The sequence below is a fragment of the Schistocerca nitens genome, chromosome 1 (genome assembly GCF_023898315.1).
Source record: "Schistocerca nitens isolate TAMUIC-IGC-003100 chromosome 1, iqSchNite1.1, whole genome shotgun sequence".
Classification (NCBI taxonomy): Eukaryota; Metazoa; Arthropoda; class Insecta; order Orthoptera; family Acrididae; genus Schistocerca; species Schistocerca nitens.
Genome location: NC_064614.1, coordinates 460,844,156 through 460,868,991, shown reverse-complemented (window position 1 = coordinate 460,868,991; position 24,836 = coordinate 460,844,156). Strand labels below are relative to the sequence as shown.

General features: G+C 44.7%; 1 protein-coding gene across 1 annotated transcript in view; it reads right to left on the bottom strand.

Annotated features, from left to right (window-relative positions):
• Positions 1–24,836, bottom strand: part of LOC126253668 (transmembrane protein 132E) — a 415,203-nt gene that overhangs the window by 146,257 nt on the left and 244,110 nt on the right. The gene's annotated exons all lie outside the window — the stretch shown is intronic.

Sequence of the window (24,836 nt, the reverse complement as noted above, 5' to 3'; positions counted from 1 at the left end):
TAAGACAAGGCTGTAGCCTTTCACCCCTACTCTTCAATCTGTACATCGAGGAAGCAATGATGGAAATAAAAGAAAGGTTCAGGAGCGGAATTAAAATACAAGTTGAAAGGATATCAATGATACGATTCGCTGATGACATTGCTATCCTGAGTGAAAGTGAAGAAGAATTAAATGATCTGCTGAACGGAATGAACAGTCTAATGAGTACACAGTATGGTTTGAGAGTAAATCGGAGAAAGACGAAGGTAATGAGAAGTAGTAGAAATGAGAACAGCGAGAAACTTAACATCTGGATTGATGGTCACGAAGTCAATGAAGTTAAGGAATTCTGCTACCTAGGCAGAAAAATAACCAATGACGGACGGAGCAAGGAGGACATCAAAAGCAGACTCGCTATGGCAAAAAAGGCATTTCTGGCCAAGAGAAGTCTACTAATATCAAATACCGGCCTTAATTTGAGGAAGAAATTTCTGAGGATGTACGTCTGGAGTACAGCATTGTATGGTAGTGAAACATGGACTGTGGCAAAACCGGAACAGAAGAGAATCGAAGCATTTGAAATGTGGTGCTATAGACGAATGTTGAAAATTAGGTGGACTGAGAAGGTAAGGAATGAGGAGGTTCTACGCAGAATCGGAGAGGAAAGGAATATGTGGAAAACACTGATAAGGAGAAGGGACAGGATGATAGGACATCTGCTAAGACATGAGGGAATGACTTCCATGGTACTAGAGGGAGCTGTAGAGGGCAAAAACTGTAGAGGAAGACAGAGATTGGAATACGTCAAGCAAATAATTGAGGACGTAGGTTGCAAGTGCTACTCTGAGATGAAGAGGTTAGCACAGGAAAGGAATTCGTGGCGGACCACATCAAACCAGTCAGTAGACCAAAAAAAAAAAACTTCCGAAATAAAAAATGTTCCGTCTTAAGCTGGAGGATTTTGCTTCAGTTTACAGCAACTATAGGTGAAGTATCATGGCTACATTAACCGTTAGTTGTTAACGCATTTCCGCCGTAAAAATTTCCAAGTGCCATTTCGGAAAAAAAGGTTTGTTTTGAAATATCTGGAATACCCTCCAAAAGGGGACTGGGAGGTTCTCTGTACACGTATGGCCCATTGTTGACATGGTTGACGTGGCTTACCCCTGTTGCAACACTGAATGATCATTGGCTGACGATGAAGAGAAATGAGAGGGGCAATGTAGGACTACTTTTGAAACGGTGTGGAGTCACCTGTTCTGCGCCTCTGTGTTCGTATCGTCAGTGCACTGGCTGACGGACGGACGAATTGTTTTCGTTAATGGGAATAAAAACAAGAAACTATGCTGAGCTGATGAATTATTAATAAAACGGTATTTCAGACTAAAACCAGTCCGGATGACGTAACAAATAGAGTAATGCAGCAGTAACGTGTGGAGGAGTTCCGTAGCAAAAGTGTAAAGCGTAATAAATTACAATGGTTCGATAACACGTGTCACTGAAACAAGCACGGACTTAGATGCTGTCGTAGATAGAGCAGTAAATGCCTTTTGGCGGAAAAGCAGCGTCGCCAGAACAGTGGCGGAGGGTCAACGGCCGGTCACGTGACACTGCGGTAGCGCCGGACAAACGGTGTGGGTCGCTGCTGAGCCGGCCAGCACGGGGAGAGGAAATCCACGGGCGGATCCTTGTCTTGTCTTGTCTTGTCTCCGAGCTGAGCGGGGGGCACTTCTCGTGGGCGCCGAGCCGTGAGTGAGAGATAACTGGGGGCTGCTGGCCTAAGGGGAAGAGAAGGTGGGTGAAGGGTGCAGAGGGGGAGGACAGCGGCGAGCGATACGGCGACGTAGAGCGCGAGTACCCTTCAGGTTGGTCCTGAGCTTATGCTTGCTACTAGAGAGCACTGGTTAAAAAAACATACAAATTTTACGATTTCTATGTCTGTAACTATCAAGGAAAACAAGAGCGAAGTCATCTCAAGGATGTCAGTGACGATAACTGATGCATCCCTATCGATTTCTCCCAGGGTGGGTATCGCTGACGCAAAGAGTTTAGACCTCCCTCTAACAACAAGTGCAATTTTTGCGTTGGGAAGGGTTTTACTTTGCGTGCAATCGGAAAAGTGGTCTGTACTAGGTGTTTGGCTGTCGAGCATAGTGCGGACCACCTGCATTGGTCACGTGCCGGCAGCCAGTTTCGACGCGGATGGTCAGCGGGGAGGCAGTCCTGTAACCGCCGACGACCGGAAGAGGTACTTAAGAGCGCGGCGTGCTGCTGTTGGCACAAGGGGTCGTTGTGCGGGGCATGCTGACCGGACCGTGCCGGAGGCTGCTGTCTTGGCCTCGTCTCTTCAATCTCATTAACGATCAGAAGGTTTTGTAAACATAATTGTACAAGGACATATCACTGCATAATTACGAGTGTACAGGCATATTTCAAAAAGCTTTGTACACTCCTTAATCCTTCGTTGTATGTGATGAGAATGGTTCGTCCTAGCAAGTCAATATGATTACGTCGACCAGGTGAAAATACTATCGAAACTAATGAAAAAATAAAGCAAAATCGGATCTTTTCGACAGTCATGTCTCCTCGTTTTTCGTCTTTTTTCGTTCTCTCAATTATTTATTTCTCTAGCTGAAGTTCAGCCTCTGCTACAGTGCCTTACAGAGTGAAGAGAGCCGGCCGCGGTGGTCTAGCGGTTCTAGGCGCGCAGTCCGGAACCGCGCGACTGCTACGGTCGCAGGTTCGAATCCTGCCTCGGGCATGGATGTGTGTGATGTCCTTGGGTTGGTTAGGTTTAAGTAGTTCTAACTTCTAGGGGACTGATGACCACAGATGTTAAGTCCGATAGTGCTCACAACCATTTGAACCATTTTTAGAGTGAAGAGAAGGTAGCTGCGGTTAACGTGCTGTTCCCTGCGGTAAATCAATGGTACAGAAGGGAAGACGGTAGAGTTGTGTTACGAAGGGGCGGGATGAAATCACCGTCCGTCCATTTGCAATACTCGCCAGTCCGCGAGAAAATCTGAATCATTATTAATTAAGAATATGTAAAAACAAGTGCTCAAAGAAATAGCAATAACAATGAACGCACTGGTTTGCTGAATTTATATATGCGGACTTTAGCCCTTAAAACAAAGTAAACAGTTACAAAATTTGGTTTATAAAAAAATTGCATGTCTCAATTCCAAGATTATAATGAGAACAAAGCAAAATTTAGTTATTTAAGCTTAACTTCGATTATCATCCAACTGACAATATTTTTAAATCCAAATGCTGCCCAGCAGGCCACTCCGCGAGAAAATTAATCATTAAAATAGATAAAATACTAGCGCCCAAATAAACAGTAATAACAATAAACGCAATAGTTTGCTGAATTTGCAGCTGACTCTGTCTTTATGCAGACGTACTGATAATGTTTCAGTGGCACGCATTCAGGAAAATGACATTGACCCTGTCATACCTAGCTGAGGTAAAACATCTCAGACTGCTACTTGTACAATTCACCAGTGTGCCCACGTCTCAAGCCAAGTTCCTTTAACACATACAATTATAGCAGACTTCCACAACAGAGAGAAAATCACAATTATTTTGCACATTACAATAAACCAAATTAATTGTGCATGAATTCAACAAATCGCCCAACACTGACACATAAATGGTTGAAACAGTCAGTGCGAAATTCGGCGCTTAACTAAATTACGACTGTATTAGTTAATACCTGAGTACTAATACAGAGAGTGAACGAATATTCGTAGTTTAGTGCTTAGAGGCTGCATGCTGGCAGCCACGCATTTGGTATATGCAATGTGCAATTCCTCGCTTTAGTTAACCGCACAAATAACGGAGTACAGATTGTCACTGATATGCCGCTTAACACCCTAATCTCCTAACCAAATTCAGAATGCAGGTAATCTGGAGAAATTTAGTTCAAATGAAATGTCCAGCAAGTTCTGGCCGTCAATTAGACGAAAAAGACGAGATTAAGACAGCAGTTTTCGGCACGGTCCGCTCAGCGTGCTCCGCACGACGACCCGTTGGGCTAACAGCAGCAAGCTACGCTCTTAAGTAAATTTTGATGGCCACAATGAGAAAAGAGGACTTATAGACTCCTGAAAAGTATTCCAACTGTGGATTGAAAATCTAACATTTTAAAATAAAAAATAATGTAAAAAATCAAGACCAATGTGAAAATTTCACAAAGTAATCGTTGAAACCTCCTGGCAAATTGCGTGCCGGAACGGAATTGATTGTCAACCATTGTCTATCGTTAGCAAGTATGATTCAGGACCACTTTACAGTCTCACTTTCATCAGTATGTCTTCAGCTGCCTTACAAACCTACTAGAAGTTCTCCTGAATACGACTCAGACCTCTTCACAGTCTTACTTTCGTTAGTATCTCTTCAGCTACTTTCCAAATCTACTAGAAGTAGATTTACACTGGGTACAGTGTAGGACTAGCAGTCTTGGAAGAAAGGATACTGCGGAGAACCAGTGTATGCACGTCCTGGGGGACTGTCTCCAGAACGCATTTTCACTCTCGAGGGGAGTGTGCACTGATTTGAAACCTCCTGGTAGATTAAAGCTATGTGATCGTCTGGGACTGGAACTTGGGCCGTTATTCGCGCTCAGGTATCTCACTTGGGAGAGCACTTGACCGCGAGGAGAGGGTCCGGCAAACAGTTTTAATCCGTCAGGAAGTTTCAAATCTCACACACCACTGTAGAATGAAAATTCATTCAGGAATGTAATTGTTCTGCCAGTTGTCATAAATGAGGCAAATGATTTTGCTGTTCTCCACAATGAATCAATGAAAGAAACTCTATTTTTTAAGAAGATGGCATCAGTGGGACGGACAGGGTGTTTTGAAAACGGGAAATTACGAGGAGGAATAGCCCAGAATATATCATATTTTGAAACGACAACAGCAGCAGTAACTTTCAAGTATAAGTAATAATGCAGATGTGGTAAGAGCCTCTCTCACCGTGCGCCGAATGCCACGGTGCTAGGAAGTGGCGCTGCCCAGGGTCTGCGCGGGATCTCCGGCTGCGGCGTCTTCGTGGCTCTTGGAGCGCGTACTGTTTGCAAGCCGCGCCAGATCAAACAGCGAAGTTGCTCGACAGCTCGGCTCGAGCGTAATTTAAATTGCATGAGTTGGCTGCACTGTTGGGGGAAGCTCGTGAGCTGCGCCGGGCTCACCGCGGGAGATTGGCCACCGAAGTCGCTGCGGCACCATTTGCGGGAAATCTGTTGCAAAACTGCGAACCACAGGCTGTTTAAAGGCCCGTGGGAAACTGGAGTCCTCAGACTGCAACTTAGCGTCTTTGAGAGCCATGCGAAGATACTACAAAAATATTAAAACGATATTTGCTTCTCTGAAATTGTAGACTCTAATTCTCCTTTCATTGAAAATCTAGAGTACGCGCTTAACTGATGCAGCTAAACATTATTAACCACGTACGATTCAGGAAGTCAAAAAACAAAATTATCTCTTCCTGCTTCAAACTATAGTAAACCACCAGCCCCTTCAATGGCGAATACGTTCTTCCATTCCGCATTGTAAAATGAAATGATGCAGTGCAAATTGAATCGTTTCGCTTTTCACCCCACATTCTGCCCTCCGCTTTCACCCTCTCGACAGTGCGAAATCGTTTGTCCTGTAAATGTCCGTTCATTTTCCGAACAGATGACAACATTTGAGTGCCAAGGCCTGTCAGAATTTTGATGGAAAACATACAGCTATTGCAACAGCTTTAACGAAGCGAGGTGGAGCGAAGATTAACACCCTGGACACAAATTCGGCAGGGTGAGATACAAATCCCCGTGCAGCCATCCTGTGGCTTCTCTACCTCTGCTTCAATAGCTTAAGACGACATGCGTCATGATTTTTTTCCCACAGGACACCACCTTCCCTAAGATTATCCTATCGCAGATTACTTGAGCTTCTCCTCTAATGACCTCTGTAATATTGCACCTATTAATTTCTTCCACTTGTCAGGTGCGTATGTGTGCATCGCAACGAATAAGGTTCATTGCACCTACTAATTTCTTCCACTTGTCTGGTGCGTATGTTTATTTCAAGACGAAGGTGTATTATTTGTCGCAGTAGACAAGAAACTCAAATGCACCGAGGTAGAAATTGAAGCTGCGTATGAGACTGTTTGGGCGAAGCTCAGTATCAGGGGTGGACATAAAATAATAAATATAAAATAATAATGGGGTCCACCTGTCGCCCGCCAGACTCATCCCCTGATGTAAGCGAAAACCTTAGGGAAAACCTCAGCTCACTTGTACGTAAGTTCCCTGATCATACTACAATCGTCGGTTGAGGTTTTAATAATCCAACAATTAATTGGGAAAATTACAGTTTTGTTAATGGTAGGCAGATAAGACATCCTGTGAAACTTTGCTAAATGCCTTCTCTGAAAACTATCTAGAACAGATAGGACTCATGATGGAAATATATTCGATCTATTGGCAACAAACAGACCTGACGTCTTAGAGGATGTCCATATGGAAACTTGTATCAGTGTCAATGAATCGGTTGTGACAACAATGACTACCAAAGAACAAAGGACAACCAAAACAAGCAGAAAGACATAAATGTTCAGTAAACTAGATAAAAAAATCAATAGTGTCTTATCTCAATGAGGAGCTTGAAACCTTCAGCACAGGGCAGGAGCGTGTACAGGAACTCTGGCTGAAGCTTAAAAGAATAGTTGACCTTGCACTGGATAGGTTTTTATCCAGTAGAACAGTTCATAATGGGAGAGAAACTCCATGGTATACAGTCACTGTAAAGAAACTTCTAAAGGAACAGAGATTACTGCGTTGTTGTTGTTGTTGTTGTTGTGGTCTTCAGTCCTGAGACTGGTTTGATGCAGCTCTCCATGCTACTCTATCCTGTGCAAGCTTTTTCATCTCCCAGTACCTACTGCAACCTACATCCTTCTGAATCTGCTTAGTGTATTCATCTCTTGGTCTCCCTCTACGATTTTTACCCTCCACGTGCCCTCCAATACTAAATTGGTGATCCCTTGATGCCTCAGAACATGTCCTACCAAACGATCCCTTCTTCTGGTCAAGTTGTGCCACTAACTTCTCTTCTCCCCAATCCTATTCAATACTTCCTCATTAGTTATGTGATCTACCCATCTAATCTTCAGCATTCTTCTGTAGCACCACATTTCGAAAGCTTCTATTCTCTTCTTGTCCAAACTATTTATCGTCCATGTTTCACTTCCATACATGGCTACACTCCATACAAATACTTTCAGAAATGACTTCCTGACACTTAAATCTATACTGCGTAATAAGAGTAAAACAAAGCGTAGGGCCATAGATAGATATATGCTGAACGAAACGCGTTTGGCTGTCAAGAGAGCAATAAGTGATGCCTCCAGTGACTAAGGTAGCAGAATATTGTCAAGTGATCTTTCACAATACCCAAAGCAATTCTTGTCTTATTTAAAACGTTGGTATACAGTCCCTAGTGAATGAGAGAGGAACTGAAACTGACGATAGCAAAGCTTAAGTCTAAATTATTAACTCCGTTTTTAAATGATCCTTTACAAAGGAAAGCCCAGGAGAACTACCTCAATTTAATCCTCGTACCACCGTAAATATGGATGAAATAGGTATTAGTGTCAGTGGTGTCGTTAAAACTGAACAAAGCTCCAGGGCCAAATGGAGTCCCTGTCAGATTCTATACTGAATTTGTGGCTGAGTTAGCCCCTCTTAGAACTGTAATCTGTCGTAGATTCTTCGAACAGAAAACCATGCCCAGTTCTTGGCAAACGGCACAGGTCACACCATCTACAAGAAGGGTAGTGGAAGCGGTCCACAAAACTAACATCCAATATCCTTGATATCCATTTGTTGTAGAATCCTAGAACATATTCTGAGCTCAAACATAATGAGATTTCTTGAACGGAATGACCTCTTCAATGCCCACCTGTATAGATTTCGAAAACATCGATATTGTGAAACCCAACTTGCAGTTTTCTTACATGACATACTGAAAGCGTTGGATCAAGACAATCAGGTAGATACTGTATTTCCTGATTTCCGAAAAGCACTTGACTCAGTACCATTCCTACGCTTATTGTCAAAACATAATATAATGGGGTATCAAGTGAAATTTGTGGCTGGATTGAGGACTTTTTGGTAGGGAGGACTGGGTGGAGAGTCATCGTCAGATGTAGAAGCAACTTCGGGTGTACCCCAGGGACGTGTGTTGGGACCCTTGCTGTTTGTGTTGCATATTAAGGACCTTGTAGATAATATAAAAATAAAATCAGACTTTCTGCAGATGATGCAGTTATCTATGATGAAGTACTATTTGAACGAAGCTGCATAAATATTAAGCCAGACATTGATTAGATTTGAAAGTAATGCAAAGATGACTGTCATCAATGAATCACTGTTAAAATCGACCAACTCATAATAATACCCGGTGTAACATTTTGTAGGGATTTGAAATGGAATGATCACTTAGGTTCAGTCGTGGATAAAGCAAGTAGTAGACTTGGGTTTATCAAAAATGGTTCAAATGGCTCTGAGCACTATGGGACTTAACATCTTAGGTCATCAGTCCCCTAGAACTTAGAACTAGTTAAACTAACTAACCTAAGTACATCACACACATCCATGCCCGTGGCAGGATTCGAACCTGCGACCGTAGCAGTCGCGCGGTTCCGGACTGCGCGCCTAGAACCGCGAGACCACCGCGGCCGGCTTTGGGTTTATCGGTAGAATACTGGGGAAGTGCAATCAGTCTACAAAGGGAACTGCTTACAGATCACTCGTGCAACCGGTTCCAGAAAGTTGGTCAAGTGTGTGGGACCCGTACCAGATAGGACTGATAGGGGATATTGAACGTGTAGAAAGGAGAACAGCACGAATGGTCACAGGTTTGTTTAATCCGTAGGAGGGTGTCTCAGAGATATTGAAGGAACTGAACTGGCATAGGCTTGAAGATACACCTAAACTATCCCGATAAATCCTGTTAACAAAGTTTCAGCGACCTACGTCAAATGGTTACAACCCCCTACGTATCAACACATAGGGATCGTGAGGACAAGATTATAATAATTACTACAAACACAGATGCATTCAAACAGTCGTTATTCCTCCACTGCATACATGAATGGAAATGGAGGAAACCCTAACAACTGATGCAAGGGGCGTACTCTTTGCCACATCTGCTTCTCCTGGTAGTATCTGGCATGACGGTACGAAGCAGCGGCAGTTACTCAGAACATACAGACTCAATTACACATAATAGTTTATTAAAATTTTGGAAGCCAAACATCCGTGTTCGAGTTTAAAATACTGATGAACGTACCACATTACTATGCACGTTTGTGTAACAAAATGTAGGTTCACAAGGAACTGATCTAAGGTCGACTTAGACCTACGGAAAGGAATGGATGGCGTACTTAAAGACAGAGCACAGACAATCGTGATGAAAAATATTACACAACATAAACTGACGGAAAAAAATCGCAACACCAAAAAATAAATTACAATGAAATGAACACCTTTAGCTGCTTACAGGCGTTGACATACGTCAACGGGGAGAGATGAAAATGTGTGCCCCGACCGGGACTCGAACCCGGGATCTCCTGCTTACAGGGCAGACGCTCTACCCATCTGAGCCACCGAATACACAGTGGATATCGCGACTGCAGGAATTTATCTCTGGCACGCCTCCCGCGAAACCCACATTCTCAACGTATTGTCTCGCACTACATTCGTAGTACCCCCGCCCATTATTACTCGCGGCGCGTTGCCGATTCCCGTAAGAGTTCGGGCACTGTTTTTGCATTCACACAGAAGAAGAAGATACCATCTCAGTAAATAAAAAATAAATAATGTAGAGCAATGAAATTTAGGAAATACATTAGTCTGTGTAACATTTGTGAGTGATTAACACTGTAAGATCACAGGTTAATGTAAGCCAACGTCCTAGCCGCAGTAGTAAAACCGGTTCTCGTCAGATCACCGAAGTTAAGCACTTTTGGACTTGGCTACCACTTGAATGGGTAACCATCCGATCTGCCGAGCAGGATGCACTCAGCCCTTGTGAGGTCAATTGAGAAGTTGCTTGATAGGGAAGTAGCGGCTCCAGTACGAAAACTGACAACGGCCGGGAGAGCGATGTGCTGACCGCAACCCCTCCATATGCGTATCCAGTGGTGGCTGTTGGCTGAGGATGATACGGAGACTGGTAGTTACCGTTGGGTCTCGAAGGTTGGTTGCAACGGAGTTTAGTTTAGGTTAGTTCTATGTAACCGCCAGATAAGTCACTGCAAATGTGAAATGCTGGTACATTAATAACCACCAGAATGTTAAATGCAAGCAATCAGGTGTGCATGGATTGTGTTGTACAGATGTGGGATGGAGTTTCACTTGGTCGGTCAATACATGGACGGTTAATGGTGGTCCGATGATGTCCCACATGTGCGCGACTGGAGACAGATCTGGTGACTGAGCAGGCAGAGCCAACATGTCGACACACTGTAGAGCTTGTTGGGTTACAACAGCGAGCGTTATCCTGTTGAAAAACACCCTCTTGAATGCTGCTAGCGGAAGCACAAGAGGTAGAATCACCAGACTGACGTACAAATTTGCAGTCAGGAAGCGTGGGATAACAACAAAAGTGTTCCTGCTGTCATATGAAATCGCAGCCCAGACCTTAACTCAAGGTGTAGCTCCACTGTGTCTAGCACGACGACATGTTGGTTGCAGGCCCTCAAATCGCCTCCTCCTAATCAACACACGGCCATCATTGGCACCGAAGCAGAACCAGCTTTCATCAGACAACATAACAGACCTCCACCCAACCCTCTAGTGAGCTACCGTTGACACCACTGTACTCATAAATGGGGTCGGTGGAAATTTCTGAAAAAGTGCGTTTGGAGCACAGTATGAACCGAAGCGGCTGAGACGTCGTGCTACAGCAAGTCGTCGAAATTTGGTGGATAATAAATAATGAGGTTTTCCGCTTTCCGCAGGATCGCCGAGTAAATAATGTGGAAGATACGAGTATGAAGAAGGGACAGGAAAAATAGGACACGTTTTAAGTCATTAAGGAATAGGTTCCACGATACCAGAGTGAGCTGTGTGTATAGCGTAAAAACTGTAGTGGAGATGGACGTTTGAATATGCACCGATGAGCCAAAACATGATAACCAATGTCCACCGCGAGACCGAAAGGCGCCTGATGCCTTTGCGATTGCGTGCCGCCGTGAGAGAAGTGTATGATATGAGGAGAGAGGAGTGGGAAATCATTCTAGCGACGATACTGACCGCAAATGGGGAAATCCACTTCCACTTCAATGAACGGCTTTGAGAAAGGCCAGACTGTTATAGCTCAGCGCCTAGGAGTAGCATGTCTGAAACGGCGAAGTTGGGCGGCTCTTCGCGTGCTGCTGTAGTAAGTGCCTATGAAAAGTGGTTGAGGGACAGTGAAATCACGATTAGTAGACAAAATTTTGGGCGCCCACCCCTCATCACAGAACGTAGTGGTCGCAGGATTGCCCGTAGTGCAAAGTACAATACGCGGCGATCTGGCGACAGAAGTGTTTCGGAGCACCCCGTACAGTGCAAACTGTTGTAGACGATACTCCGTGACAACCGATCCCGTCGTGTTCCCATTTTAACCCAATGACACTGTCAGTTACTATTGCAGTGGGAACGGATCACCGGGATTGGATAGTGGACAGAGGGGAGAGAAGTGCATCGTAGGATGAATTAGATGAATCATGTTGTGATCGAGCGCTGATAAGCTGTCATCCAGTTGAATTTGCTGCTGAAAATAAGCACCACAACACGGACGCAGCTCGTAGAAAGTGGTGGGGAGGGACTGTGCCATGAGTGCCGTGGCATCATGACAGCTATGGACTACGTGATCATTGTTACCGACCACTTACATTCCTTAGTGGCTAACGTCTTCTGCGACGGCGATGGCATCTTCCAGCAAGATAACTGTTCGTGCCGTAAGCCAGAATCGGACTGCACTGACTTGAAGAGCATGATAGTGAACACACGTTGATGTCTTTCCCAACTAATGTGGCTGATCTGCATCCGATGGAATACATCTGTGGTGCCATCGGGTATCAGTTTCGAGCCCACAACCCACCCGTCTACATAACCTGTGCCAAAACACCTGCTGCCACATACCTCCAGAAACACACCAAGGACTCGTCGAATTCACGCTATGCAGAATCGTTGCTGTACTGCGATCAAGAAATGGGTTATGATGCTCTTAAACAGTTCATGATCATGTTTTGGCTCATCAGTGTGAGATGATGTGGTTGATGCAAGAGAGGAGGTCGTCACACGGGCCGCACCAAACCAATCAGAAGACTGATGGCACAATGAAAAAAAGTATGAAAATTAGCTACACATAACTCTTTTATTATACACACATCAAAAAAAGTATTGCATCAGACCGGTTCCCTGAACTCTTGAAGACAGGCGTTGACTGTGGATATTATATCACAGACATAGTCCCTTTGATTGTTCATAGATGTCACTAAACCCGCCCGAAGAAGCAAACAACCTTGCATGAGCAGCGCCTATTAGACGGAGGGGGTCCGACAGCCGATCAGTTCCAGTCACTCCACCAGCAAGAAGGTACACGGCTCGTGTAACCTGTAGTTCAACCATTCCTGGACGGTCAATACCGCGTTTCGATCACGTCCGCATTGTTACTTTGTGACAGTAAAGTGGTCTCAACAAGGGAAGTGTCCAGGCGTCTCGGAGTGAGCCAAAGCGATTTTGTTCGGTCATGGAGGAGATACAGAGAGACAGGAACGGTCGATGACATGCCTCGCTCAGGCTTCCCAAGGGCTACTACTGCAGTGGATGGTCGCTACCTACTGCTTATGGCTCGGAGGAACCCTGAAATCAACGCCAACATGTTGAATAATGCTTTTAGTGCAGCCACAGGACGTCGTGTTACGACTCAAACTGTGTGCAGTAGGCTGCATGATGCGCTATTTCACTCCTGACGTCCATGGCGAGGTCCATCTTTGCAACCACGACACCATGCAGCGCGGTACTGATGGGCCAAAAACGTGCCGAATATACCACTCAGGATTGGCATCGCGTCCTCTTCACCGATGAGTGTCGCATATGCCTTCAACCCGACAATCGTCGGAGGCGTGTTTGAATGTAACCCGGTCAGGCTCAATGCCTTAGACACACTGCCCAGCGAGTGCAGCAAGGTGGAAGTTCCCAGCTGTTTTGGGGTGGCATTATGTGGGGCCGACGTACGCCGCTGGTGGTTCAAAAATGTTCAAATGTGTGTGAAATCTTACGGGACTTAACTGCTAAGGTCATCAGTCCCTAAGCTTACATACTTCTTAACTTAAACTATCCTAAGGACAGATACACACACCCATGCCCGAGGGAGGACTGGAACCTCCGCAGGGACCAGCCGCACAGTCTACGATTGCAGCGCCCAGACCGCTCGGCTAATCCCGCGCGGCTCGCTGGTGGTCATGGAAGGCACCGTAAGGGCTGTACGACCAGTGATTGCCATCCTCCGTCCGATAGACCAAACATATTAGCAGCACATTGGAGAGGCATTCGTCCTCGTGGACGATAGTTCGCGCCCTCATCGTGAACATCTTGTGAATGAATTCCTTCAGGATAAAATCATATCTCGACTAGAGTGGCCAGCATGTTCTCCAGACGTTAACTCTATCGAACATGCCTGGGAAATATTGAAAAGGTCTGTTTATGCACGAAGTGACCCACCAACCACTCTGACGGATCTACTCAGAATCGTCATAGAGGAATGGGATAATCTGGACCAACAGTGCCTTGATAAACTTGTGGATAGTATGCCACGACGAATACAGGCACGCATCAATGCAAGAGGTACCGATGTGTACAGCAGTCTGGACCGCCACCTCTGAAGGTCTTACTGTATAGTGGTACAACAAGCAATGTGTGGTTTTCATGAGCAACAAAAGGGCGGAAATGACGTTTATGTTGATCTCTATTCCAATTTTCTCTACAGTTTCCGGAACTCTCGGAAACAAGGTGATGCAAAACTTTTTTTGATGTGTGTGTATTGAAGTGTCCAACTGCGTTAAGGATGAATCCACTCCTAGAAATGAAAATATCTGACCACCTTTGTACGACGAATGCAATCCGACGTTCTTGTCACCCAACTAGAACACAAGTGTGCTGCTGCCACCTCCTGCGTGTGTCGCGCGAGCCGAGCCGTTAGGATTGGTCCGTCCCGGCAGAGAAGCAGTGGAGCAGTCGGCCGTCACGTGTCCCCAGGCGAGGCGGGTGACGTGCAATTACGGCGCGGCTCGCTTTCCCAATAGCACGAGAGGGCGGCCCAGCTCGCAAATCGATTATCTCGATAATTGAATCTGCATCTGCGACGGAGACCTCACTTAGTTAACAGATTTTTAACTCGATGCGCCCTGACGTCAGGCCAAATGAAAACAGTTTTTGTGCCCGACATTGTCTGCCAATTTCTATTATGAAAACCGGCCGGACGGACAGTTACGTGACGTGTGTTTCTGAATTAATGCGACGATTCCCTATATTTCCGTGCCGGTATCTCGGTTAACGTACAGACGTGTAACACCGAGATAAGCAGCCTAAATCCAATCCAATACGCAGCACTTTTTACTGTAAACTCCGATTTTATCGCAATGTGTCATTTACAAGAAACATACGTTACGAATTTTACATCAGATAACTTAACAATTATTCTCAACTTAGATACTGTCCTTTGTGGCACATTTCCACGATGTCGAGCTGAAGACAGGGACACCAGTATGACCAATCCAAAGGTCGATTCTATTTTTTTTTCTTTTTTTTAAGTACAGAGTTCACGAGAGATAAAGATACCACGGAGACGCCACGTTTGGAACTTGAGAAACATTAAGATACTTTCGTATAATTTGTTGATCTACGAGAAGAGTTCAACAACGCTAATACGAATAATAATCAACAGGCACCAACAAAAATGGAAAAGTATGAGAGAAGTGCTCTGATTAAAATGAGCGGAAGGAGGGGTGCAATCTCTCTCTTCTACTTCTCAACCTGTTATCGTGAAAGAAGGAAATAAAAGAAAACGTGAGATTAAAATTTAGTGTGAAAAGGTATCAATGTTAACATCTACTGATGCCATTGCTGTCCTCTGTGTAAGTGAGGAAGGACAACAGAACCTGCTGAATGGAATGAACAGTCTACTGACTACAAAATACGGACTCAACGTTAACCAAAGAGAGAGGAAAGCGGGGTGGGGGGAGTAGGGGGAGAAATTAGTCTAATGTCTTCATACTTGGGGACCACGTACTAACGAATCAGTGGGATTTTTTTTTCTTCGTAGGGAACACAGTCGTGTATACGTTTTTGAAAGAAATTTCCGCCATTTTACTGCAGACTGGTTTTCATTTTTTGACAAAGTCATGATCTGAGTTTTCTAGCCATTCTCAAGCGCAATTTGAAATATGAAAAAATGTCCGACCTCTCTAAATGACACGTCATTGACGAAATAATATTAATATGGTCTTACAGACCAGTCGATGTATTAAATGATATGGGCACATATCAAAGACACATAATAAGCTTTAAATGTGCATAGAAAACATTCATTAACGAACTGTACTGTGTAAATACACAATATGCTGTGACTTGCATTCATCACGTCCGTACGTCGACTGTTTACATGGAACTTGAGACCTGTGGCAATGCAGGAAGACGCCGAAATACAAACGCCATTACTGTGCTCGACTAAGTCTCGCATTGCCAGAAGTCTAATGTTCTCTCTGTAGATGGTCGCTATGGACCAAAATCGGTAGTCTAATGACTATTTTTATGATCATTGTCTTGAACTAGACAAAACTCTGTACTTCATGTCTTTCTACGCGACTCAGTTGCAGTTTTTAAGTATCACAAACGCTGTGCGCATCGTTTCTTGCTACGTTTCCAAGGAAATAAATGACAGAGACGTACGAGAACAATAAATTTGGTAATATTGTGGTGGCTAAGACTACATACGACAGCTCTCCGATGCCATTTAGGAAATTATTCAGGTCACCAGACAAAAGGTTTTCCCGTGTTACAGTCTCCTGAATGACCTAGACCCGGAGTCTACGTTGAACGCTTAGAAAAAATTTCTTCATCCGATGGATAGATGGCTACCTCAAGACCGGAAAATAATTATCCTTGCCACTAAAATAAGATTTTCGAGACGGTGTTCATTTCATATAAGTACGGCCATTAAAGAAGAATACTGCATTTTCAGTCTATAACAAAATCGGGGCACTAACGAAACCATCTCTTACGATTTAATGACATTGACTATAAATTAGGGAGGGGAGAGAACTCAGAAAAACACGTCAGAAAACTGTGTTCAGGTTATAAACTTCAGTAACAGGAATATTTTGCTGTTTATGATGTGCTCCACGAACATTTGCTACAGGAATAGGTACAACACGAGTTGAGTTGCACAAGCCAAGAAAATATCTCTTTGTAGTAACATAGCAAAAGACTTCCAGGCAAAAAGTTACGTTTCTCAATATAGGAAATTTTGAAGGTGCGTTTGTTTCCTTCAGTTCCCGTCAAGTTGAATACGTTATGAAGCTAAATATTCGCTGTTTTCTTGAACGCTAGTATAGCATGAATATTTTTCTAATCCCTCGTATGCACCACTTTAGAGAAAATTCCCTAGTACAATACTTTGTTACATATATGCACAACACCGAAACCATAACTGAAGACATGACGTCCGAGGGAACTGAAAACACTTATAATATAATGAAAAAAGACAGACGCCGTCTGGGTCGCTTTTTATGTTTATTACGATTGACACTGGCCACTGGTTATTAGGGCGGAGCTTCAGTTCAAATGTCTCTGAGCACTATGAGACTTAACATCTGAGGTCATCAGTCCCCTAGAATTTAGAACTACTTAAACCTAACTAACCTAAGGACATCACACACATCCATGCCCGAGGCAGGATTAGAACCTGCTACCGTAGCGGTCGCGCGGTTCCTGACTGTAGCGCCTAGAACCGCTCGGGCACTAAAGGCCGGCCAGTGTTTTGTAAGACATGTCTTTCGCCAATGAATTAAATTTGCTTATTATTTTTCCAACGAATCTCAGCCTACTGTCAGCTTTTCCTGCAATTACTGTTATGCGGTATTTCGACTTTAGACCTATCCGGGCCGGTTACTCTTGGGTGTCATACGGTTGTTACTGTTTACAGTGGTTTAACGTCAATTGTGTAATCGAACACTAATCGATCTCGTCGCCTATTTGTGCGCAGTGCATCACATTTACTTACGTCCAGGGTTAATTTCCAGTTACAGCACCAATGTCTGTCGATCTTCCTGCATTTCGCTTCTGGAGTTGCTACCTTCCTACCGACTGCAAATAATCTTACTGAGCTTCCAACGTTATCATGAATACCATTTATACAGCCTGAGCAGGTTGGCCCTACCACCGTGATTTTATGCATCCGGTAATGTTGTAGCTGGCCGTCATAAACCATTCACGAGATTTTCACATTCTCTCACTCGCTGCGCGCAAACTATTGGTCCTATAAATAAAATGAATACGATATTTTTGTAGGAGTTAAATTTTGTACCGGAATACCTTTCCCCTACAGGCCGTAGTTTTCGAGTCGCTCGAGAAAGACGTAGTGACCTCGAAACGCACTTCCACTGCCACAGTCGTCCCTCACCAGTCAGGATTTCTAGTATGTATGTAACTCCCTCTTACCACTGCATAAATATTTGTTTCTGCATGAATTATTTTCTACATTCAACGTTTATGATCTTGATTGACTGGCCTTCTTACGCCAACGACTCAGTCGAGCACTTACAAATTGTGAAATTGACGTTTGTGTAGATTATACCTACGAGTTTTGTGAATTTTAACAGCATAAAATAGGAGTAGTGGCCTTCTTACGCCAACGACTCAGTCGAGCACTTACAAATTGTGAAATTGACGTTTGTGTAGATTATATCTACGAGTTTTGTGAATTTTAACAGCACAAAATAGGAGTAGACAGCAAATCATTGTATTCGTTAAACCCTCTGACTACGAAACTACCGTGCTTGTAAGGTTTAAATTCGGACAGAATCGTCATCGTAATTAGTCCAGACGCAATGTTTACAAAAGCCATGTTTCTTTTGTTACTCTCAGGAGCTTTTTTAAATTAATAATGCTGGTGGCATAACAACCCAACAAATGGAGTCAAAAAATATCTAATATCAGGAATAGCTCGTATAGCCGGAAATTTTATTTCAGTGGTAGGAGACGGTGACATGAACAACATACTAGAAATTCTGGCTGGTGGTCGATGAGTATGGGGTGGATGCGCTTTTGAAGGTCACTGTTGTAGTTTTTCTCCTGAATAACTCGAAAGCTGTGGCCTCCAGTGACAAAATATTCCAGAATAAAATTTAGGTGCGTTAAATTTCCTACAAGATGGATTTGCTAATTTTTTTCAGTAGGCCTAACGGTTTGCTCATGGTGAGCGGGAGGATTATTCCGTCGCTTGGTTTATACAGGCAAGATTTACAGTTCAGTTTGCATAAAACCACAGCGGTAGGGACAGCTGAACCACCATGCATACAGGGTGAATCAGAACTCCGCCGATAAACTTTCACAGGTGGTAGTATGGAACAAACCAAGAAAAAACATGTGCTGTAAACAAGAGCTGCAAGATACGTACCTTTGAGCTATGAGTACTTCTTCAGATTCGATACTATGAAACAGTACTCTCCTGCAGCTAGCTGTTTGCATTCTTTGTTTTGGGAGTAGAAATTACGGATCAAAACAAGAAAAAAGTCCAGTAATCACGGGCTACAAGATGCATACTTTAAGAGCTAAGATCAATTGTTCAGTAGAAGAAATGGGTTTCACAGTAAGGAAGATGAACAAGTGGTCACAGCTGTTAAGGTATGCACTTTAGAGTCCATGCTTATTGTGGTGTCACCGCCAGACACCACACTGGCTAGGTGGTAGCTTAAATCGGCCGCGGTCCATTAGTACATGTCGGACCCGCGTGTCGCCACCGTCAGGATCGCAGACCGAGCGCCACCACAAGGCAGGTCTCGAGAGACGTACTAGCACTCGCCCCAGTTGTACGACGACGTTGCTAGCGACTACACTGACGAAGCCTTTCTCTCATTTGCCGAGAGACAGTTAGAATAGCCTTCAGCTAAGTTAATGGCTACGACCTAGCAAGGCGCCATTAACCATTTGTACCATTGCATGTACCTCAAGATAGAGTCTCACTTGTATCATCCAGAATGCTGTATACCAAAGGACAATATAAAAGTTAAGTGTTCTAGTAGCTACGTTCTTTTCTTTATCACATTCATTACGAATCTTGTTCCAGACTTAACGCCAGACGGCGTGAGTTGACGCGTGCCCTTTCGGCTACTTCACTGTGGACTGGCTGCCTAATCAGTCCACTACACTTATTGATATTTTTTCTGGTTTTGGTCTATACTGCCACCTCTGAAAATGTCGAAAGCAAACACTTTGCAGTAGATGTCTCACAGTTGTGAAATGGAAAGGTGCTCGTAGCTCTTAAGGTATGCAATTTAGAGCAGAAGTTTACTAGACACCATCTCTGAAGGTTTGTCGGTGAAGTTCTGGTTGACCCTATGTATGGTAAATAGTAACGGCCCTACACCAGTCACTTGGCAAAACCGAAAATTAGCTTTAGATTTGTCGGTGTCGTCCCGTTAAAACACATTGTATCTGCTAGAAAGTTCTGACCCAGCCACAATTCTGATCCAGTAGTCAGCAAGCCTTTATTTGTGTTCATCAAAAGACAATACGGAACTGTATCGAATATCCACGGGAAATCAAGAATAACAACGACCTGGGTTTCTCAGTCTATGCTGCCCTGGATTTCATCGACGAACAGGAAGTTGCGTGTTTCCCAAGGTCTCTGCTTACGGAATCCAAAAAAATGGCTCTGAGCACTATGGGACTTAACATCTGTGGACATCAGTCCCCTAGAACTAAGAACCTAAGGACATCACACACATCCATGCCCGAGGCAGTATTAGAACCTGCGACCGTAGCAGTCGCGACGGAATCCATATTGATTTTTTTTTTTTTTATATAGAGAAGATCTTCTTTCTCCAAAAACGTTGTAATACATGATTATAAAACACGTTCCGTAACTGTGCTGCTGATTTGCGTCAGCGACACAGGCCTATAATTGTGTGCGTGTAACGTCGTAATGGACCGCACCCGTTGGCTGTGTTGGTCGGGACCATTCTCCAGCCTCTAAATAACATGGCCGGTCTTCCCCTAAACCGGTTCAGTGGTGTGGTCTGGCTCGACTTTGTGGTTCTCAAAGGCGAGTGATTTCCTCAATAAGGCCGCTGTTTCCTAACACCCTTTCGAAAAGAAACTTCACAAAAGGTTCGCAGGACGCAGCTCCTTACAGTAAATGCTATGAGCGTTATCAGAAATTGGCCAATTGTTACTGCTCTGGAGGCTCATTTCCTGTCAACATATTGCCGCGGAATGCTTTCGTACTGAGTCGTAAGCCTTCGTCAGCGTAGTAAGGGAGTCGTGGGCCTTTTGCGTCGGAGCTCAGGTGTTTAAAGTGTCGCTTGTATGAAAGTCGGGAGTGAATGATCATGAGTTTCCGTGACAAATGGCGGCATTTAGTGTACGGCCATTTGCTAGGTGGACAGAGATATACTACAAGTTGGAGGCAAGCGTGAACTAGCTGTCTGATAACACCCGAGGTAGATATTATGTAAGACAATAAAGTCCATTTGTTCCAGTGGAAACAGGTGGTTATTAGCTGTCCTCCTCTTTTATCCTTAGACGTCCGGTTTTGTTTACGGAGGAAATACAGGATGGGGAAAATAAAAGTAGCTCGGAACACCTTACATTTCCAACATTTTGAAACCATTTGTGGCAGCATGTACGGAGGAGGAAATGACCTACGGTTACTTCCAACCGGATGGAGCAACTGTGCATACAGTCGGCCGAACTTTGGAGCATATTTACACAATCTTTACCCACGACAGAGTTGTCAGTCTCGTCGCGGTCCTAGTTGGCCAGCCAGGTCACCTGAACTATCGGTGTGCGATTACTTTGTTTGGGAAGCCGTCAAGTCTAAGGTCTTCAAGAACAGCAGCAGAACATTTCGAATGATATTCCATCAAGTCCAGGAGTTTAGCTTCGATCCGCCTTCAGCAACTTGCTGACAAAGGTCTGAAAGTGCCAAGAGACGAATGGTGGTCACTCTCAACATCTGCTGTAGCCAGGTTAGTATTATATCTCCTTTCTTCTGCTGTGTTTCTTTGTACTCTGGAACTCTGTTCTCCAGGCCACTACTATTTGTCCCACCCTGTGGTGTAGTCACTCATTGTGATGCTCGTTTTACAATCCAGCCTTTTGAAAATAATTGGATTGCTACACGCCATTGACTAGTGGTATAGGAGAAATGACTGTTGCAACTCTGTCTCGCAGGTCGAAGCTAGAGTAGTAACCCTTATTTCGAGTGATAGTATTGGCTACGCTACTGGTGAGACTCCCTGGTTGTATGACCGTAGCCCACAAAAGTTTTCCGTTTCTAACGTTTCACCAAGAACTGTGCTCGACATCTTCAGAATGCTCTGTTCCCGCCCGGCCTTCCGACCGACGGGTCGGACGTTGGAGAGCGACATAAATAGTGCGGAAAAAGGGCGCGGTCGAAGTACTCCACAGTATTTATGTCGCTCTACGACGAGCGTCATTGGCCAACCCACTGACCACCACCATGCAGCTGTGGCCACGTCTGAAGCAAACCACACTGAAAAGGGCCAACAGCATCCAGCAGACAACCACCGAGAGGCTACACCACAGTCACGAAGCTGAAGAAAGGGGATCTACATGTTCTGATCTCCGTCAAGCCATTGGGGAGTAGCCACCCCTGTGAAGGCACCTGCAGTTCTTAACCATCAGTCGACAAGACTCTGAAAATGTCCGACGTAGTTCTGGACGAAATTTTAGGAACAGAGAAGTTTCTTGAACCACGGTGATACAACCTGGAAGACTCGCCAGCAGCTAAGAGATTCGGTCGTGAAAGCCTTCACTGCATGGTTATCGACTATGCTTCTTGAAAACGGGAATTATGTGGTTCTTTTTCCAATCGATTGGTACCTTGCGTTGCTGCATTTTTTTCTCTACACGATTTTTTTTTGTTGCTGTACCACTTATTTTCTCCATTCATCGTATGCGTATTTTATTTTTTCTCAAAACCTAACAGCTGATTCATTTAATTTTCACACATCAGATTTTTTTATTCGTGTCAAAGGCATCAATTACAAGGGAATTAACAAAAAAAATGGCTCTGAGCACTATGGGACTCAACATCCGAGGCCATCAGTTTTCTAGCACTTAGAACTACTTAAACCTAACTAACGTAAGGACATCACTAACACCAGTTCGTAACCTTTTGAGGGACTTCCAGGTACACCAGTTCTCATTCCCTCCAGCATAGAGGAGCAGTCTCTATTCTCCACATGTCTAGCCTTTGGTTTATGTTGTTGTTGTTTGCATAGACCCTTACAAAAAATTTTCTGGACTTCAAGCGAGACGGCTGGCGAATGGCCAAATAATGGGTGAGTGTCAGATGTCAAGGCTCTACGTACTTCTGCTTGAGCAGCTGCTTCGCGCCTGATGTCGGGCGGAGCTCTACCTGCTAGGTGGTACAGCTGCTCCACTTTAGTGGGTCTCAGACACCCAGTGATTGTGCGGCACGTCTCATTCAGAGTGGTGTCCACGTGCCTAGCATGGCAGGAGTTATGCCAGACAGGTGCTGCGTATTCGCCCGCAGAGTAGCACAACGCCAAAGACGAAGTCCGAATAGTGACTGGCTGTGCAACCCAGTTTAGATCCCCTTAGTTTTCGTATGATATTATTCCTTGCGGACACTTTCATTTTTGTGTTTTGGCAATGCGTTTTGAACGTTAGGGTCCGATCTAAGGTCATTCCAAGATAGTTTGGGGAAAATGAGTGGTCAAGTTGAGTGCCATTCCATGAAATATTTAGTTGTTGGTTGGCTTGTCTGTTTTTTAGGCGGAAAGCACAGACTTGCGTTTTCGTATGGTTACGCCATAACTATTTTCGTAGAGTCGTCCCAGTTCTTCCAGTGCTTCAGGCAGCTTATTTTTGACGTCACGGAAATCCTTTCCCTAGGTGGCCAATGCGATATCATCCGCATACAGAAAACTCCCGGTGTACAGCGGGAGTGGTTCATCATTCGTATACATATTAAGAAGTATAGGGGCCATAACACTGCCCTGGGGTAGCCCATTCCTCTGTAATCTCCATCTACTGCGCCGTCCTTGAAATTCCACGAAAAATCTCCTGTTGCTAAGGAAGTTGGCTATTAAGGTGGTTAAAATAGAGTCACTAGTGATGCCACAAAAATTTTTCAGGAGTAATTTATGGTTCACAGTGTCGTACGCAGCAGACAGGTGAACAAAGGCCACACCGGTTACCACACGTGATTCAAAACCGTCTTCGATGTACTGGGTGAGACCGAGGATCTGCGACGTGCAGCTTTTACCCGGTCTAATGCCAGCCTGTTGAGGTACAAGCGCAGTGTCAATTGCTTCTGTCAAGCGGTTCAGAGTCATTCTCTCCAAGATTTTATACAAATAGCAAAGAAAAGATACGGGACGGTAGTTCTCAGGGTCATTGTTCTCTTTACCGGGTTTAAGGATAGCGATGACAGGAGATTTCCGCCAGACTTTGGGGATCCTGCGAGAGCATAAGCAGTTGTTAAAAAGATCTACACTCATGCGCATAAATTAAGGACAATGCTGATACATGGTGAAACAACACTCTGGTGAGCAGTTTGCGGGTTTAAATCACCTCGGCGTATGACCATGCTGTGCATTTTCCTGCGGTCGTCGCATCGTGGCGCTGGCAGCAGTACACATACGCAGAGGTATGTTGGTGCATGTCAGAGTACGGTGCAGCGAGTAAGTGTGCAGACGTTTTCAGACGTGCTAATGGTGACTGTGTGTTATTAATAGCTCAAAGAACACATATTGATGACGTTATGAGGGGTAAATTATAGGGTGACTGGAGGCTAGTCGGGAAATGTGTCCAGACGCTATAGTAAGGGACGTCCACAGTGTACAACACCACAAGAAGACCGATATATCACCATCAGTGCCCGCAGACGGCCATGGAATACTGCAGATAGCCTTGCTCGTGACCTTACCGCAGCCACTGGATCAGTTGTCTCGAGACACACAGTCTACATAAGACTGAACAGACATTATCTATTCGCCCAGAGACCTGCAAGGTGCATTCCACTGACCCCTGGTCACAGGAGAGCCCGTAAAGCCTGGTGTCAAGAACACAGTACACGGTCATTCGAACAGTAGTCCCAGGTTATGTTCACGGACGAGGCCAGGTATATTCTGAACAGTGATACTCGCCGGGTTTTCATCTGGCGTGAACCAGGAACCAGATACCAACCCCTTAATGTCCTCGAAAGGAACCTGTATGGAGGTCGTAGTTTGGTGGAGTGGGGTGGGATTGTGACTGGTGCACGTACACCCCTGCATATCTTTGACAGAGGAGCTGTAACAGGTCAGGTGTATCGAGACGTCATTTTGCATCAATGTGTCCGCCTTTTCAGGGGTGCAGTGGGTCCCACCTTCCTCCTGATGGATGATAACGCATGGCCCCACCGAGCTGCCGTCGTGGAGGAGTACCTTGAAACTATATCAGGCGAATGGAGTGACCCATCGAGCACCTCGGGAATGCTCTCGGTCGAGGTATCGCTGCGCGTCTTCAAACCCCTAGGACACTTCAGGAGCTCCGACAG